Source organism: Eschrichtius robustus, chromosome 2 (genome assembly GCF_028021215.1).
Source record: "Eschrichtius robustus isolate mEscRob2 chromosome 2, mEscRob2.pri, whole genome shotgun sequence".
NCBI lineage: Eukaryota > Metazoa > Chordata > Mammalia > Artiodactyla > Eschrichtiidae > Eschrichtius > Eschrichtius robustus.
The window spans coordinates 3,664,656-3,680,622 of NC_090825.1; the positions used below are offsets into that span (position 1 = coordinate 3,664,656).

The following is a 15,967-nucleotide window of genomic DNA, read 5'->3' on the forward strand; positions in this document are numbered from 1 at the left end:
TGCCTGCTGTTGAGTTTGCCCACTTATGTTATTTCTCTTGACATGGTTCTGGGGAAGGTCTAATTTTTTTGACATTTGACCATGCAAATTTGAGTCCTGATACATTATTCTGCATTTACATCCTCCCAGTGTTGCTGTTTAAAATGTGCTACAAGCTCCAGGAGCTCAGCTAATAAAGGCCACTGAATGAAAGATAGTTAAATATGAATGCAAGAGGAGACCTAATGAAGGCCTGGTGTGTACATCTCCGAGATGACCTTCTAGAGGTGAGCAAGTGGAAAATCCTTTTTTAAAGCACACAGTAAGGAATGTAACACCCACTTTTTTCCTAGAATATTTTTAAAGATTTTTAAATATATACCAATGGAGAGAAAAAAGACCCCATTATATTTTACATGGGCGTTTCTTACACTCAGCTTAAAAGTTAGTGTATTATTAACCACTTTCAAAGTGGTGTTCGCTTCTCAAACTCTGAAACTCATGCTTCTGCAGGAAGCTTCCTTGACTCCTGAACCCAGGGATGTGCAGTCCCCGAATTTACTAAGCACTTTCACGTCATCAAATGCCATGCCTGTCGGATCTAAGAAAACCCTTCCATATCACGGATTTCTGTGGGTTTAGGAGCAAATCACACTTCAGACTACTTTTCTTTGCTCCTGACCAATTTGGAGCTGACAAGAAAAATGAGGAAAAAATTTTAAATGGTCAATAATAGTAACTATACTACTAAGTTGACATAAGAACTACTAAAATTAAACTCCTAATCCTAGTAACAATAAAAGTATTCACAGATTGATATGCACATCAACATTAATATGGGTATTTCATAAAATTGCCCTTTTATTCTACCAAGTTAGCTAAAAGAAAAAATTCATTGCTTATGAATTGCCCATCTTTGTATTTTTATTTAGAAATAGTTCAGTTGGAATTTCTTCATACATTTTGAAGTGCTTTATTATACATAAGCTCTCTTGTGGCTAAATGTGTTAAAATAAATTATTTAATAAAGAGCAGCAATTGAGCTTTAGGTTTGATAAGTATTAAGAATAATCCAGTGCTCGCTTCTGCAGCACCTACACTAAAACTGGAAGATTAGCATGGCCCCCGTGCAAAGAGGACATGCAAATTTGTGATGTGTTCCATATTTTTATAACAAAAGAGAAGCAGACTCACAGATATAGACAACAAACTAGTGGTTACCACTGCGGAGAGGGAAGGGGGGAGGGGCAAGGAAGGGTAGGGGATTAAGAGGTACAAGCTACTCTGTATAAAATAATATTGTACACCTATAACTTATATAATATTGTACAGCAATTATACTTAAATAAAAGAAGAAAAGCAAGTAAAAAAAAGAATATTCCAGAAAACCCTCTTTGTAATTACTGAATAGCCATCATTTTTATCTTTTTCTCCCTTCTTCTCTCCCTCCCTTTCACCCTCCTATCTGTTCCCCCTTTCTTTCTTCCTTCCTTTCTCTTGTCTTTTATTTCTGAGCACCTACTATATTTTTAAGCATCTATCTATCTACCTGTCTATCTACCTATCTATCTATCTATATCTATCTATCTATCTATCTATGTCACAAGTTGAAGGCCGAGGAGTTTACAAAACTAAATAAGACAATAAAATGGACTCTCTGATAATAAGAATCTTGCAGTAGGAAGGAGTGATTAGGCAAATAAAGTAAGGTACTGAAAATACTTTGCTTTTATAGAAACATTCTTATCACCAAGAGGTCAAGTAACCTACTTGAGGTCAAAGTCAGAAAATGTAACTATCAACTTGATTTCTAGGAAAGAGCTATTTTCCTTGGAGGCTTCGGAAGTTGTGTATGCTCTCACCTCTAGTGCTGTACCTAAACTGTTAGTGTTGCCATTTTCTCCTTGCTTTAGTGTCCTGGGAAGCACCAGAGCAAGACTAGATCTGAACTCACTGCAACAGCCTTGTGTTCCATTTTCTCCTGTTCCTGGGAGACATCCTCTCCCAGGTTATTCCAACGCACCATATTAACAACAATCACTCGTTCAAAAACACCATGCAGGATCTGAGACATGGAATTAGGTGTATACCAAATGTAGAATCCTGACCCAAAGGAGGAAGTGGATAAAAGTACTTCTAAGAAGTCTTCCTATTACTTTTGGAGTTATGGACACGTAGCAGAGTGCATGAATGTGATCAGCATACGTTTTGTTTACTCACAAGAATATGAGACAGAATTTAGAATTTAGTTTTAAAGTTGCACTTCGTATTTAATGGTTTTTTTCATTAATAGTAAATAAATAAAAGACAATTTAATAACAAGACATTTTTCCAACAAAATGAACAAAAAGAGGTCAAAAACTGATTTTCCCTTCTGGTGAAGGTGCATGAGATGGTGATGCCCACACAGCACTTAGTATGTGGTCTTCTGGGAGATCAGCTATGCAGACACATATCAAAATCTCCCTTTCTCCGCTCATCCCCATCACTCTTAGTTCTGATAAAGCTAAACGGACTATGCTTGTACTCCATAAGGAAAGACGGAAGGAAGGAACGAAGGAAGGAAGGAAGGAAGGAAAGAAAGAAAACATAGTGAGAGGAAAAAACTATATGAGAGAACGTCCCAGGGGCAGCTAATCATGTTTGAACTGTTTGGGAAGGTCTCTCTGAGATGGTGACACTTGAGCTACGTCTTGCATGCTCTGAAAAAGAAACAACCTTGCGAGGACCTGTAGTAGAGCTTTCCAGTTGGAGAAACAGCAAACACAAAGGCCCCTTGACAAGAACAAAAAAGGTTCTGGTGCTGATGGTGATGTGAGTGGAGCCTGTTGAACAAGTTATACAACAGGACAAGAAAGAGGCAGGCAGGAGCCATGCTGAGGAGTTTGGATTTCACTCTAAGGGCAAAAATGAGCCACTGGAGGGATTTACCACTGATGGGCCCAGAGACACTTCATCCATCCTTGAAAGTTGGAGGGTGGAGTGGCAGCACGACGTGGGTCGGCTGGTGTATTTAATGGTTGAAGTCAGTCTGGGTGCACCTACGTTCCCAAGTACAAGTGAGGAAAGGTCATCAGCTGAGAGTAAGATATTTTATTAAAATGTTGAGACGGAGGAAATTGTTGTTTAGGAGAGCAGGAGAGCAAACATACTAAAGTGTAATCAAAATTGGAAGAGATCTAAGAGCCAGTTTGAGAACTGTGGTCATGAATTTAAGGTAATACCAGTAAGTGTGGTTAAGTGTTTTTCTCTAGACATGTATTGCTGCTTCTGAACACGGAGAATAGTTGGGTTTTTGAGGTTTCGGCTTTCTACCGATGAGTGTGACCAAAAAAAGAAAGTGTCAAGGAAAATAAAGGTGTTTTTAAGAGGATGTGATAATGATATATCCCAGAGAATAGAGTTGAGAATATGATATGGGGGGTGAAAATAAGAAAAACAGGTTGGTCAATGAATGGAGATCTCATTCATGGGGAAACTTCCTCAGTGTGATGATTTGCATAGGAAGATACTTAAATCAGAATGGGATATCTGAATCAAAATTTCAGAGGTGGTGTGTTAGTGGGATTGACAAAGTCACGAATACTACTCTTAGAGGGAGTGGCTAAAGTGAGATGGATGAAAAGAAAAGATCACAAAATTCAGAGGCCCTGTGTATATGGGCCATTATTACAAATGTTGAAGTCATCAAGGAATATGCCAGAAGTCAGGGTCAAGAGAAACACAGTAATTTAGTGATTTCATTTTTTAGTGAAATAAAGGGAGGTCACTGATTGGTAGCTAGTGATAGAATATATTCCTCAAGGAGCTGATTTCTAACAGTATTTACCTTTATACTTGTTGTACATGTATATTGTAGAAAACTAGAGAATAAGGACAAGCAAAATTAAACACATTGAAAAGCCATTCCCTCATCATCCAGAGATCATCACTAACCTTTTAAATCTTCTTGTAACTAATCATCTAGGACTTTTCCTATGTACACACACACACACACACACACACACACACACACGTATTTTAATCAAAATAAGACCTTATAGTGCATGCTCCTGTTAAAGTTCTTGTTTTCTTTTTTCAGGGTTAATCTTTTAGCTTTCAAAACCCAGATTCTGTTTAAATTTTCCTAATTGAGCTTAAAAGTGCTCTTTCAATCTAAATTGTCAGAATCTAGGACAAGCTTTACATTTGTTATTTCCCATTAGTCATTTCTTTAAAAAATATAGCAGAGCCTTTAAGAAAATAATTAATAAAACACTGATTATTAAAGAGGCTTAGCTTGGTGTCCTATAGAAAGAGCCACAATTTTAATTTGTTTCTGTTTCCTCTTGGGGTCCAGTAATTTGATCTTCATTCCCTGTATTTCCATGAACTGGAAATTATATCTAAATGCTTAAAGTTGTGTTGTTTTTATAGGACAAAACATAGGCCATGTTGAATTATTGATGTTGAATCACATTAGGAGACATGTAATATTAATGTTAACCACCGAGTTAGGATGATGATAGCTCAGTCCCTTCACTGTATAGTCTTCATTTGAGAGAGGGAGCATTACACAAATGCCCGGTGTATTAGTCTGTTCAAGCTGGCACAACAAATTACCATATACTGAGTGACCTAAACAATAGAAATTTGTTTTTTCTCACAGTTCTGAGGCTAGAAGTCCAAGATCAAGGCTCTGGATCATTTGGTTTCTGGTGAGAACTCTTCCTGGATTGCAGATGGCCCCCTTCTCACTGTGTCCTCACATGGTCTTTCCTTGGTGTGCAGAGAAAGCCAGAAATAGAGACAGACAGCTTCTGGTGTTTCTTCTTATAAGGACAGTAATCTTATCAGATCAGGGACCCATCCTTACACCCTCACTTAATCTTAATTACTTCCTTAGAGGACCTATCTCCAAATACAAACACGCTAGAGGTTAGGGTTTCAGCATATGTGTTTGCAGGGAGGGTAGGGGTGGGCACAGTTCTGTCCATAGCAGAAAGTTACCCATTATTGATTCACCCAAAGATTTTATCAACAATCCATAATCACTCTCTCCAATCAATACTTTAAACAGCACTTATGAAATAAATTTTTACTTCTGCCATTCTTTTCATATTTATTAGCTGGAACTTTTTAAAGGACACTTCATGTCAAAAAATATCACTGGTTTTCTAGGGGCAAGATGGGAATAAAGACGCAGACCTACTAGAGAATGGATTTGAGGACACGGGGAAGGGGAAGGGTAAGCTGGGACAAAGTGAGAGAGTGGCATGGACATATATACACTACCAAATGTAAAACTGATAGCTAGTGGGAAGCAGCTGCATAGCACAGGGAGATCAGCTCGGTGCTTTGTGACCACCTAGAGGGATGGGATAGGGAGGGTGAGAGGGAGGGACACGCAAGAGGGAAGAGATATGGGAACATATGTATATGTATAACTGATTCACTTTGTTATAAAGCAGAAACTAACACACCACTGTAAAGTAATTATACTCCAATAAAGATGTTAAAAAATAATAATAATAAAATAAAATGCAAGTGGCACAAAAAAAAATATATATATATATATATATCACTGGTTTTAGCGAGAGATAAAGTTGCTCTGCCAGTAGAAACAGCATGTAAACAAGAGGAAACAATGTCATACTTTTCCACTCTTGTCATGCGATCCCTGTCATAAGCATTCTGGTGTCACAACCAAGTCAAGGAGCCAATGATCAGCATTCTTTCTGGTGGTACTCAGGCCACCTCTGTGCTTCAATCTGGATCATTTGTATTTAGCCTGAGGAACTTCCTTTAGAGCTTCTAATAGTGCAGGTATGCTGGCAGAGTTGTTTGTCTGAGACATTTACATTGCTCTTTTAGTAATGTAAGTAAATCTGCTGGATGTAGAATAATAGTCTGGTAATTTTCCATTTCTTTTTCTTCACTACTTAAAAATCTTTTCTCTTGTCTTCTGGATTCCATTGTTTCTGTTCAGAAGTCAGCTGTCATTTTTATTATTATTTACTTGAAGGATATATATCATATTTGTTTTGCTTTCTTTCAAGTTATCTCTTTATCTATGAGTTTTATGTTTAACTTTCATATGCCTAGATGAGGTTAACTTTCTTGTCATTCAACTTGGGTTCACTGAATTTCTTGACTCTGTGGGTTAATAGCTTTCATATAACTTAAAAATTTTTAAATGTTTTAGGTTTCTTTGTTTTTAAATGTTGCTTGTTTTCCATTCTCTTTCTTCTCTCTGAGAACCTAAATACACATTTCCTATGTTTGTTGTTGGTTACCCACATTTCTTTTATGTTCCTTAATTTTTTAGTTAATTTTTAATCTCTACAATTTAATTTTAATATTCTCTATTGAATTATCTCCAAGTACACTAAGCTGTCTTTTACTGAATGTGGTGTACTCTCTACCCATCAATGAGTTATTAATTTAGTTATGCATTTTGAACTAAAAAGTGTTTGCTAATTTTTATGCAGTCTTATTATTATTAAATTATCTGTATATAAGTTTTTGTTTTTTATTACTGGATATATTATCTTTATTATTATATATTTATTTTTGTATAACCATTTTTTTCTCATTCAAAGATTTGGACCTGTAAATAATTTGATTTAAAGTGATTTGATAGTTATTAATGCTGACACAATACTTTCTTCTGTTTGACATTTTCTTTGTCAACTTGTTCCAAGTCTTTTTTTCTTTTTCTTCCTCCTCCTCCTTTTCCTCCTTCTTCCTTTCTTTGAGAGTATGATATGCTTATTTCTGCTAATTTAGCTGGAATTTTAAGATCAAAAATGACAATCTATATAGTTTTATAAGGATGTAATATTTGCATTTTATGTGTTTATTTAATTTAATTTCTAACATCTATTTTATATATATTAATTCTTTCTTTTTTAATCTTTTCCTATTTTTTTCTTTCCCATTTTTCTGGCAGGTTTTGGGTTCTTGTCCATCCTTTATTTCCCTCCCATACAAACCCACACATTAATTGGGAAATATAATTATGGTTTTCTCCTAATGATAAGGAATAATCACTGATAATGATAATCCACTCCTCTAAGGGTAACCATTCAACTGATATTTATTTCATAAGGTATAAAAAATAATAACCATACTCTCCCACTGAGGTATTTTTCTCGTCTGTTTACTCTTTATTCTTAGATGAACCTTTGGAGTGGTTGTACTTTACTCTTCTTCTAATGTCACAGATATACCAACTTTGGCTTTCTGATAGCTTGGAATTTAGAATTCTGGGAATGTATCCTTATTTTTAAGAATCTTATTACTGGAATTACAATCCCAAGCTGCATTCTTATTAACTGAGTTATATCAATAATTTACACAGTCTGTTTTCTCATTACTATTTCTCTAACATTCAGTCTTGCTCTATCTTAATCTTTCCCCTGATTCAGTATTTCTGGTTAAACTACTTCCTAAAAGAATTTGTTCAGATAGAGAACATGAACATACTACTTTCTGAATCTTTTCATATCTTAAATATCAAAAATTCTCTTAGTTCTCAATAGAAGACTGAATGATGGCATCACTTGATGGAGTATTGCTGAAAAACATTTATTTTCTAACAAAAATTACATACAATTTAAACTTTTCTAACTTCCACTATAGAAAAAGACATGTCTGATAATATTTAAATCCTCTTTATTGTGAAAATGAATTATTTATTTAAAAAGTAACAATGAGAAAAGCTTAGAGGTTTCATCTTTTTCATTGGAGTGTAGGGATCTCTTTAGAATATGCATGTGCATTTCTTCACTAATATATCATTGTAATCAGAATGACTTCTTAATCAGAGAACAAAAGTTTCTTTTTGTCAACTCAGGCACTTTATAGTATTATTATTTTCTTTCCATTTGTTATTTTTTCTCTTTCTCTCTCTGGAAGTCCTAGTATATTTTAAATTTTCATCACTTGTGCTGCCAGCATTTCAACTTTATACTAGTGACTTCAATTCTTTTTAACTTTTGCTTCATTTCATTGATAAATAGTTTCCATTTACTATTAAAAAAATTTTAGTTATTTCTAGAAAATTGTGTGGCTGTCTCACAGATTTCAGAGTAGCCTTGGCTGATGTCAAGACAGGGATAGTACTCATGTATGGCATGTCAGGCAGTGGTCAGCATGTAAACAGCAGGTGAAAAAGATGAACAAATAATAAAGTATGAAGCCAAGACTTAGTTATAATCGAAAAGAAAAGCAGACTTAGCCCAACTCTCAAATCCCCTTGTAAGTGACATTTCCTCAGACAGGTTATCCTAAGCCTCCAGTCCTCCTTAGGGACCTTGTTAACAATTTCACAACACAGTGTACATTCTTCTGTAACACTTACTGTAACAGTTGTTGAAAAATTATTTGTGTGATGGTGGGATCTCTCCCCAGTGGACTGCAGCTTTCTTGAAATCAGAGCTAGTGTGCTGTCCAGCATTAAGTCCCCTGCCCCAAGCATAACAGACTCAAGATAAATATTTATTAAATGAATGAATTAGTGAGTACATGGATCGATGATATCATGTGATATTTGTCTTTCTCTGTCTGACGTAGTTCACTTAGTATGACAATCTCTAGGGCCATCCATGTTGTTGCAAATGGCATTATTTCATTCTTTTTTAGGGCTGAGTAGTATTCTATAGTACGTATGTACCACATCTTCTTTATCCATTCCTCTGTCGATGGACAATTATGTTGTTTCCATGTCATAGCTATAGTAAATAGTGCTACTATGAATATTGGGGTGCATTTATCTTTTTGAATTACAGTTTTCTCCAGATATATGCCCAGGAGTGGGATTGCTGTATCATATGGCTATTCTAATTTAGCTTTGTATATGAAGGAACTTATTTACAAAACAGAAATAGACTCACAGACATAGAAAACAAACTTATGGGTACCAAAGGGGAAAGGGGGGAGAGATAAATTAGGAGCTTGTGATTAAAATATGTACACTACCATATATAAAATAGATAAACAACAAGAACCTACTGTATAGCAAAGGGACCTATACTCAATATCTTGTAATAACCTATAATGGAAAATAATCATGTATATATGTATATTTTTTTCACTTTGCTGTACATATGAAGCTAACACAACATTGTAAATCAACTATATTTCAAAAATTTTTTTTAAATAAATGAATGGCTGATGACTATATCCAATATAAGCAATCTGCTTGTCTCTATGGGAAGTTTTGTGTTTGGCTAGCAATTGAACTTCCTTCTCCCTAGATACAGACCTTCCTTTGCTCTTGACCAGGACCCTGATAGAAACCTCTGATGTCGGAGGCATCTAATGCCAATACCTTGGCCTGGGGACACTTCAGCAAATGTAGGTCTGAACTTTCATAATTCTTCATTCAAGGAAAATCCCAGGTGTGTTTGGTGGTGGGGGAGGAGATGTGTCACTAGATGACTAACCTGCTATTCTGATGCACAATATGAAACTGTTGGGATATTACATTCAGTCTGATGAGCAGACACATTCTGTAAGTGTGTTCAAAAGGGATTGGATGCAGCATACCCCAGCTGAGAGGGGGCTTCTCGGGAAAATGCCCACACATCCTTGCTGTAGAAAGACCAGATCAATTAGTCATTCTGCAGTGTACATAACTACAGCTCAGATGGTCAGTCTTTCTCTGTGCAATAGAGCCATCAGATAGTAGGTTTTAACAAGACAGTTTAAGTCAATAAGTTTTTGCATTAATTTGCTCAAGAATGGAGGTGGAGACTAAAAATGTGGTATTCAGCAGAAATGTACATGAAAATTTAAGTGAGAAAGAATATTCTGTGTATAAAGAAGGCTCCCTAAATCCAAAGGTAGCAAGATAGGACCCTGGTGGGCATGTTTGAGGAACCACAGGAAGGCCCGGGTGGTGGAAGATGTGTAACTTATAACACACCTCTTTACTGTTTTGGGTTTTTTTCCCCCTATACACCTTTCCTAAGCTCCTAGACTTAGGAGATATACTGAGCTCCCTAGAGGATATTTCTAATCCCAGAGGGATTTTTGGCAGTTGTGATAGTGTTCCACTCCTCTATTGAAGCTTGAAGCTGAAAAGGTGAACAGAAACTCGTTACTCAATATTCAACATGGAAGATGTTTATGGTCCTCCCCCAAAGTATCTCCGGTGCCCCTAAAACCTGCCAGATGTAAATTCATAGTGGCAGGAGGTCTAGACTACCTGAGCTCCTTCTAATTGTAACAGGAGTAAATTTCATTTTAATGGCTATTGATTCATATTCAATCTTTGCTGAGTCCAGGACTGATCATGAAGTTGCCTGCACCCCCAGATCACTCTTTGCATAAGACTGAGAACCACAAAAGCTCAAGACATGCCGAGAGGAGGGATTTCTAATAACTCCATAAAGAAACTTTTATAATGGCACAACATCCATCAAGTTGTCACCAATTTTAGAGTTAACACAGAGTTTGAAAAGCTCTTCAATAAAATTTGAAATAAAAAATGTGGTTCTCAAAACACATTTCAATACATCAACATTCTTCAGGATTTCATCAGTGGTTATTACAACTCTGTCTGCAACAGGGAAATCTGTTTAAGAATATGTCACTGCAGTGAATTCCTAGAAGTCCTGAAGACTGTGTGTGGCAGAAACTGGTTTGATGAAAGATTTTAGGAACGTATTAAGGTTAAATGAGTTATTTGTAAAATAAAATAAATAATGAATTATATAATTATATAAATTACTTGTATGATAATAGTGCTTTTTATTATACAAATTATGTTAAACAATAATATTGAGAGAAATGAAGTCCAGGTGGTCAGCAGCCATTGCAAATGGAATCATTTTAATGAGAAAATGAACAGTAGAATTTCTGAGAAAATCAGAAAATATATGTCTAAGTCAGTTCAGGATTTAAATTAAAAAGTAGAAAAATAACTCCTTACAATAACATAACTCCAGAAAAATCATTAGACTGATCTCAAAAATTTAACAATTTAAGTCTCTACTATTCAATATTTCCAAGCTGATCAAGAATAATGGATACAATGACTCTTACTTACATCACAATGTTCAGCAAAGACTCAGCACACATTTTATCTCCAACAATGTGCCTGTACATCCAATGATATTTGTTCTGGAATTCTTGGAATGTGGGGTGTTGAAGATCCACTACCTCGTGCCCCAGACCACTCTCCCTGAAAAGTATCTTTGAATCAGTATACACACAGTGATTCACAGATTGTATAGTCAAGGGGTTTAACCAGAAACTACCAGAGATGAGATGTGAAAGTGATTTGGAGCACCACTTCTGGCGAATTCAAAGAGCAAAGCTCTGGTGTGCCCTGTGGAAGAGGTGGGAGTAGAACAAACTGTTGACAAAGCACTATTATAAAACCACAGAGCCAGGGACTAGCATCTCCAGGTGGGGAAAAAGTTCTCTTTGGACAGCAGAGCATATTGGATTCACTGAATTCATCCATAAACGGGACAGAGCACCAAGTGGTCAAGGAACACTATATTCATGCTGAGATGATTCACAACCCAAAGGAGCTGTCAAGAGCTGGTAAATCCCACTTTTGGCAAGTTTGTTAACAGACCAAGCTTGAGCACCATGAGTAGACAAATGTAAGTGAACCAGAACTATTCTGACACATTTCATGTCAGGAAGGTTCCAGTGAGATAGATTTCAGAACAACTGGAAGACATAAGAGGAACAAATTTCCTAGAAAAGGTAGAGGAGACTGAAATCATACAGCATAAATATGAGCCCACATCTGTAAAGTGCTCAATTCCAGGTCACAGCCTGGGTTTTTGGCACTGCAGCTGTGCACTGGCCTGATTCATAAAGCACATCTCTCAAAATCCCAGGTATTTTTCAAATAGCTATGTTGAGATATAATTCACATACTATACAAGTTACTCCTTTAAAGTGTAAAATTAAATGGTTTTTAGTATATTCACAAAATTGGTAACCATCACCAGAATATGACTTCTTTTACTTAACATTATATTGTTAAGTTTCATTCATAATGTACCATGTATCAGGACTTCATTCTTTTCACTGTCAAATGAAATCCCATTGTATGCATGTACCACTTCTGTTTATCCACTCACCAGTTGATAGACACTTGGATTATTTCCACTTTTTGGATACTTCAACTGTACTGCTATGTACATTTAAGTACAAGTTTCTTGTGTCCATATGTTGTCATCGCTCTTGGATAGATATCTAGAAGTAGAATTCCTGGGTATGATTAAGATTTTGAAGACCTGCCAAACTGTTTTGCTAAGTGGCTTCACTATTTTGTATTCCCACAATCAAATTGCGAGTGTTAATATTTCTCTGTAGCCTCACCAACATATGTTATCATCTGTCTTTTTCATCATATCCATCAGAGTGAGTGTGAAGTGGTATTTCATGGTGATTTTATTTTGTACCACTCTATTTAATGAGACATATCAACATAACATTCTTAAATTATTTAAAAATTGTTTTAACTTTAATTCTTTGAACATATTTATGATAGCTTCATTGAAGTCTTTGTCTCCTAAGTCCAACACCTGGGCCCTCTCAAAGTCAGTATCCGTTGTAGACCTTTTCTTTTTTTTTCCTGTATGGATTGATTACAATTTACTGTTTCTTTGCATGGCTTGTGATGTTTTTTTGTTATTGAAAACTAGATATGTTATATAACCTATTGTAGCAACTGTGGATACAGATTCTTCCCTGGAGCTTGCTGTTGTTGCTGTGGTTTGTTTTCTTCCTGTTTATTTGTGTGGAGGATGGCTGGACTGATTCAGTAATATCTTCCTCCTACAGACTTTAGCTTCTGATTCTGCTCCTCAGAGTATGCATCTTTGGAAATATGTGGGTCTTTCTTAAAACCAAGGATAACTGTGGTGTTAACTGAGCTCTCTTGAGTGGCTCTTTCCCTGATCTCCTAATTAAGCTTCTGGCTCATCTGTCTCTATTGGTATCACACTAAGCTCTTAGCCTCCATTAATTGCCAGCAATTTTCTAGCTGTTTCAACAATGCCCTGTAACATAAATTGTTCCACAACCAAAGCACTTAAATCTGAGGACCACTGAAAGACAGGGTGCTTGATGTTTTCTCAGATCCTCAGAGGGTTTTTCTTGGCTACCTCTTCCGTTGTTCCCTCTGTTAAACTTCTAGCTGGTTGACTCTTTTTCCTGTTGCTACTGATGTCTTACTAGTTCACCACCAAGATCACCATCGTTTTCAATAAAACCTTAAGCATGAACTTCTGCACAGTCTGTTCCAAATGAAAATGAAGTCATTCCACTTGAGGAGCGCTTATAAAGCTCTCTTCTTTTCTTATGGCCTTCTCACCCCCTCCACAGAATCATTTCATCACTTCAGTGGGGCTGAGGACCGAGAAAATTGTCCACCTCTTCCGGAGTGAACTTCCCACTATACAAGTTGAGGACTGGGCATGAATGGTAGCCCCAGTCTCTTGGTTTTCCTATTCTAGCACTGAACCTGGGGTAAGGGGTTACAGCCCAGCATTCTTGACATTCTACATCTAAGTTGGAGTTTTTGTCCTACAGGCTGAGTCTGGTTAGAGGAAAGACTCTCCAGTCCAATTGGCTGTACCTTCCTGAAATACAGCTTTTATGTCATGAAGCTGCACAAAATGAGATATGAGAGTGGTTCCCCCCTTTCAGAAAGAAACTGTAGCTCTAGACTGGGGTCCCAGTGGGGAAAGTTAGCCTGATTTTCTTAGTCATAAACACCTGGAGTGTAGCTTCCACTACACCAAGCTGGAAAGGAAGATGGGAGAGAGTCATGGCTCGAATGCCACAGACTCTCACTGTTATTATTGAGATGCAGATATTCTTAAGTGTTTCTCCATTTTGCTGTATGCCCTTAAAACAATTTCCAGATACTTTAATATTTTTTTCATAATTATCAGCAGTTAAATGGATGTTTTGCTGGTGACAGGGTCCATCAGCTTTCTCTCACTGCCATATCAGAATGTCAGTTTCAGGTCTTTTTTTGAAAAGAGAAACTGAATTTGAAAGACTTACGTGAGAACAGCTTTGTGTGATTCCAGCACTGGTGTGATAAAACTATTATGAAAACCCCAATTGTTCACTTTGTGAAAGAGAACTACAGCAAAATACACTTAGGAATTTCTCTTCACACCCAAAAGCAGTAGTCACATATGGTGTCAGCCCTTAGAAGTGCCATATTTTTTGTGTGTGTGTGCCGTATGTTTTTATACCATGATAATATCAATTATATCATAGCATTAATATAGAGCATTATCACCTGAAGAAATAAAACATTCCTCATTTTCTCTTGCCATTTAATGACTGGACATTCTCTTCTAAGTCAACCTCCAAAACCATGACATTACTTTAAAAAAATTGTTTCTTCTATGAAGAAAGTTCCTGGGTCCCATGACCTGCTGGACATTTTGCCCTAGTCCAGAACTGTCCATGTGCTCTTGGAAACATCTAAGAGCTGCAGAGAGGCTCACTGGAAAGGAATAAGAGTCCACCAAATATCTACACAGCATTTCATGAAAGTTTATCTCTGTTAGCTTGAGCCTGTCTTCACCAATGAGTAGTGCCACCTATAACAGCCTTAAGTTGTCATCTTGGAATGTGCCCAGAGTGATGTAAAATCACAAGTCCCTAACCGCATCTGGTTCTCTATTCTTACACCCAGATGAGTTCTCTACTTCCACTTTTTCTTCTTTATATCACATTTGGTTTGCCAAATAGCTATGGACATCATGCAACACCATCAAAGCCTGTTGTTAGGGCCCTAAGGAGAGCTAAAGGATCTTATCCTATGTGAATTGACTATCACATCCACTCTGTGTATCTCACAGCTCCTCATCTTCTGAAAGAGACAGACGTCCCAGGAGGCTGAGTGTGTCCAGGTCCCGTGGTTCTGATAGCAGCATCTGAGAACTGTGTTTCCTTCTCCTTAATGTCATCAAAGATCTAGTGAATCATGAGCTATGTTGTGTTTTCCAAAAACCCTGCTGTGGCTGGCAGTCTCTTGGAGATCTGATTTGTTGAACAAGGGGGACTGACGTTAGACTGAGGGCATGGGAGAGAACGGATGCTAGAATTAGTGCTTCCGAGATGTCCTCAGCAAAAATTAAATTTCCATCTGAAACCATTATTATACACATGGAATATACATCCCATGCATGACTTCCTAAAGTTTAAAACATTTGCCTCTTTTATGTACTTGACCTTTTGAAGGGAAGCAGGTCTGTATCTTGTCAAGGTTTCGGGAAGATGCATGTTCTCACTTCTATGAGTTCTGAAACAAGTCACAACATTTAGAAGTTACCATCTTCTACTGTGATTTATCTGAAAACCATTTTGTTAAAGAGTGTCAGCTAACCAGAGATGAGGGCATCGCTACTCCTGAAGATTCTTGCATGTTTTCCATGATTTGCCTTAACAACAAACAGCCAGAGGCATCAGGTTTGCTGAGGGTGGCAGCAGTTCAGGTCCTGATTTAAAATCCATGAAAGAGGGGATGTGGTAGTATGTTTTGGGTGATGATGGAAATCTCGTCTTACAAACAATTGCTTAGAGATTTAGAATTAGGTGACCCACAGTTGTACAATTTCATACTGAACAATAAATGGGATGGAGGAACTTGGCATCATGTACTCTTTAGTCTCTATTTTCTTGTTTATTTGTTTTACAAGTTAACATCATTCTTATTTTACATTCAAGGAAACTAGCGCAGAAACGTTGCTGTGCTTCTCCATATAAAATAAATAATATCAGTGCTGGAATTTGAAGTCAATCTTCTAACTTCCTGTCTCACGTTGGAACCCCCAAGCAGCACTGCCTTCCTGCTGCTCTCTATTAACTACCTAGTTAGTTGATCCTAGGCAAGGTTTTCTGGGGACACTAGCTCACCATTGCAATAACAATAGCACTCAACCAAGTTGCATCTCAAACCAAATCCTTATTTGTTTAAGCTCCCTGTGCATAGACTGTCAACCTCTCCCTC

At 36.9% G+C, this 15,967-nt stretch overlaps 1 pseudogene; it reads left to right on the plus strand.

Moving 5' to 3' along the window:
- The first annotated feature begins 1,054 nt into the window (after positions 1-1,054).
- LOC137760334 (U6 spliceosomal RNA) lies at positions 1,055-1,149 on the plus strand (annotated as a pseudogene).
- The last annotated feature ends 14,818 nt before the right edge of the window (positions 1,150-15,967 follow it).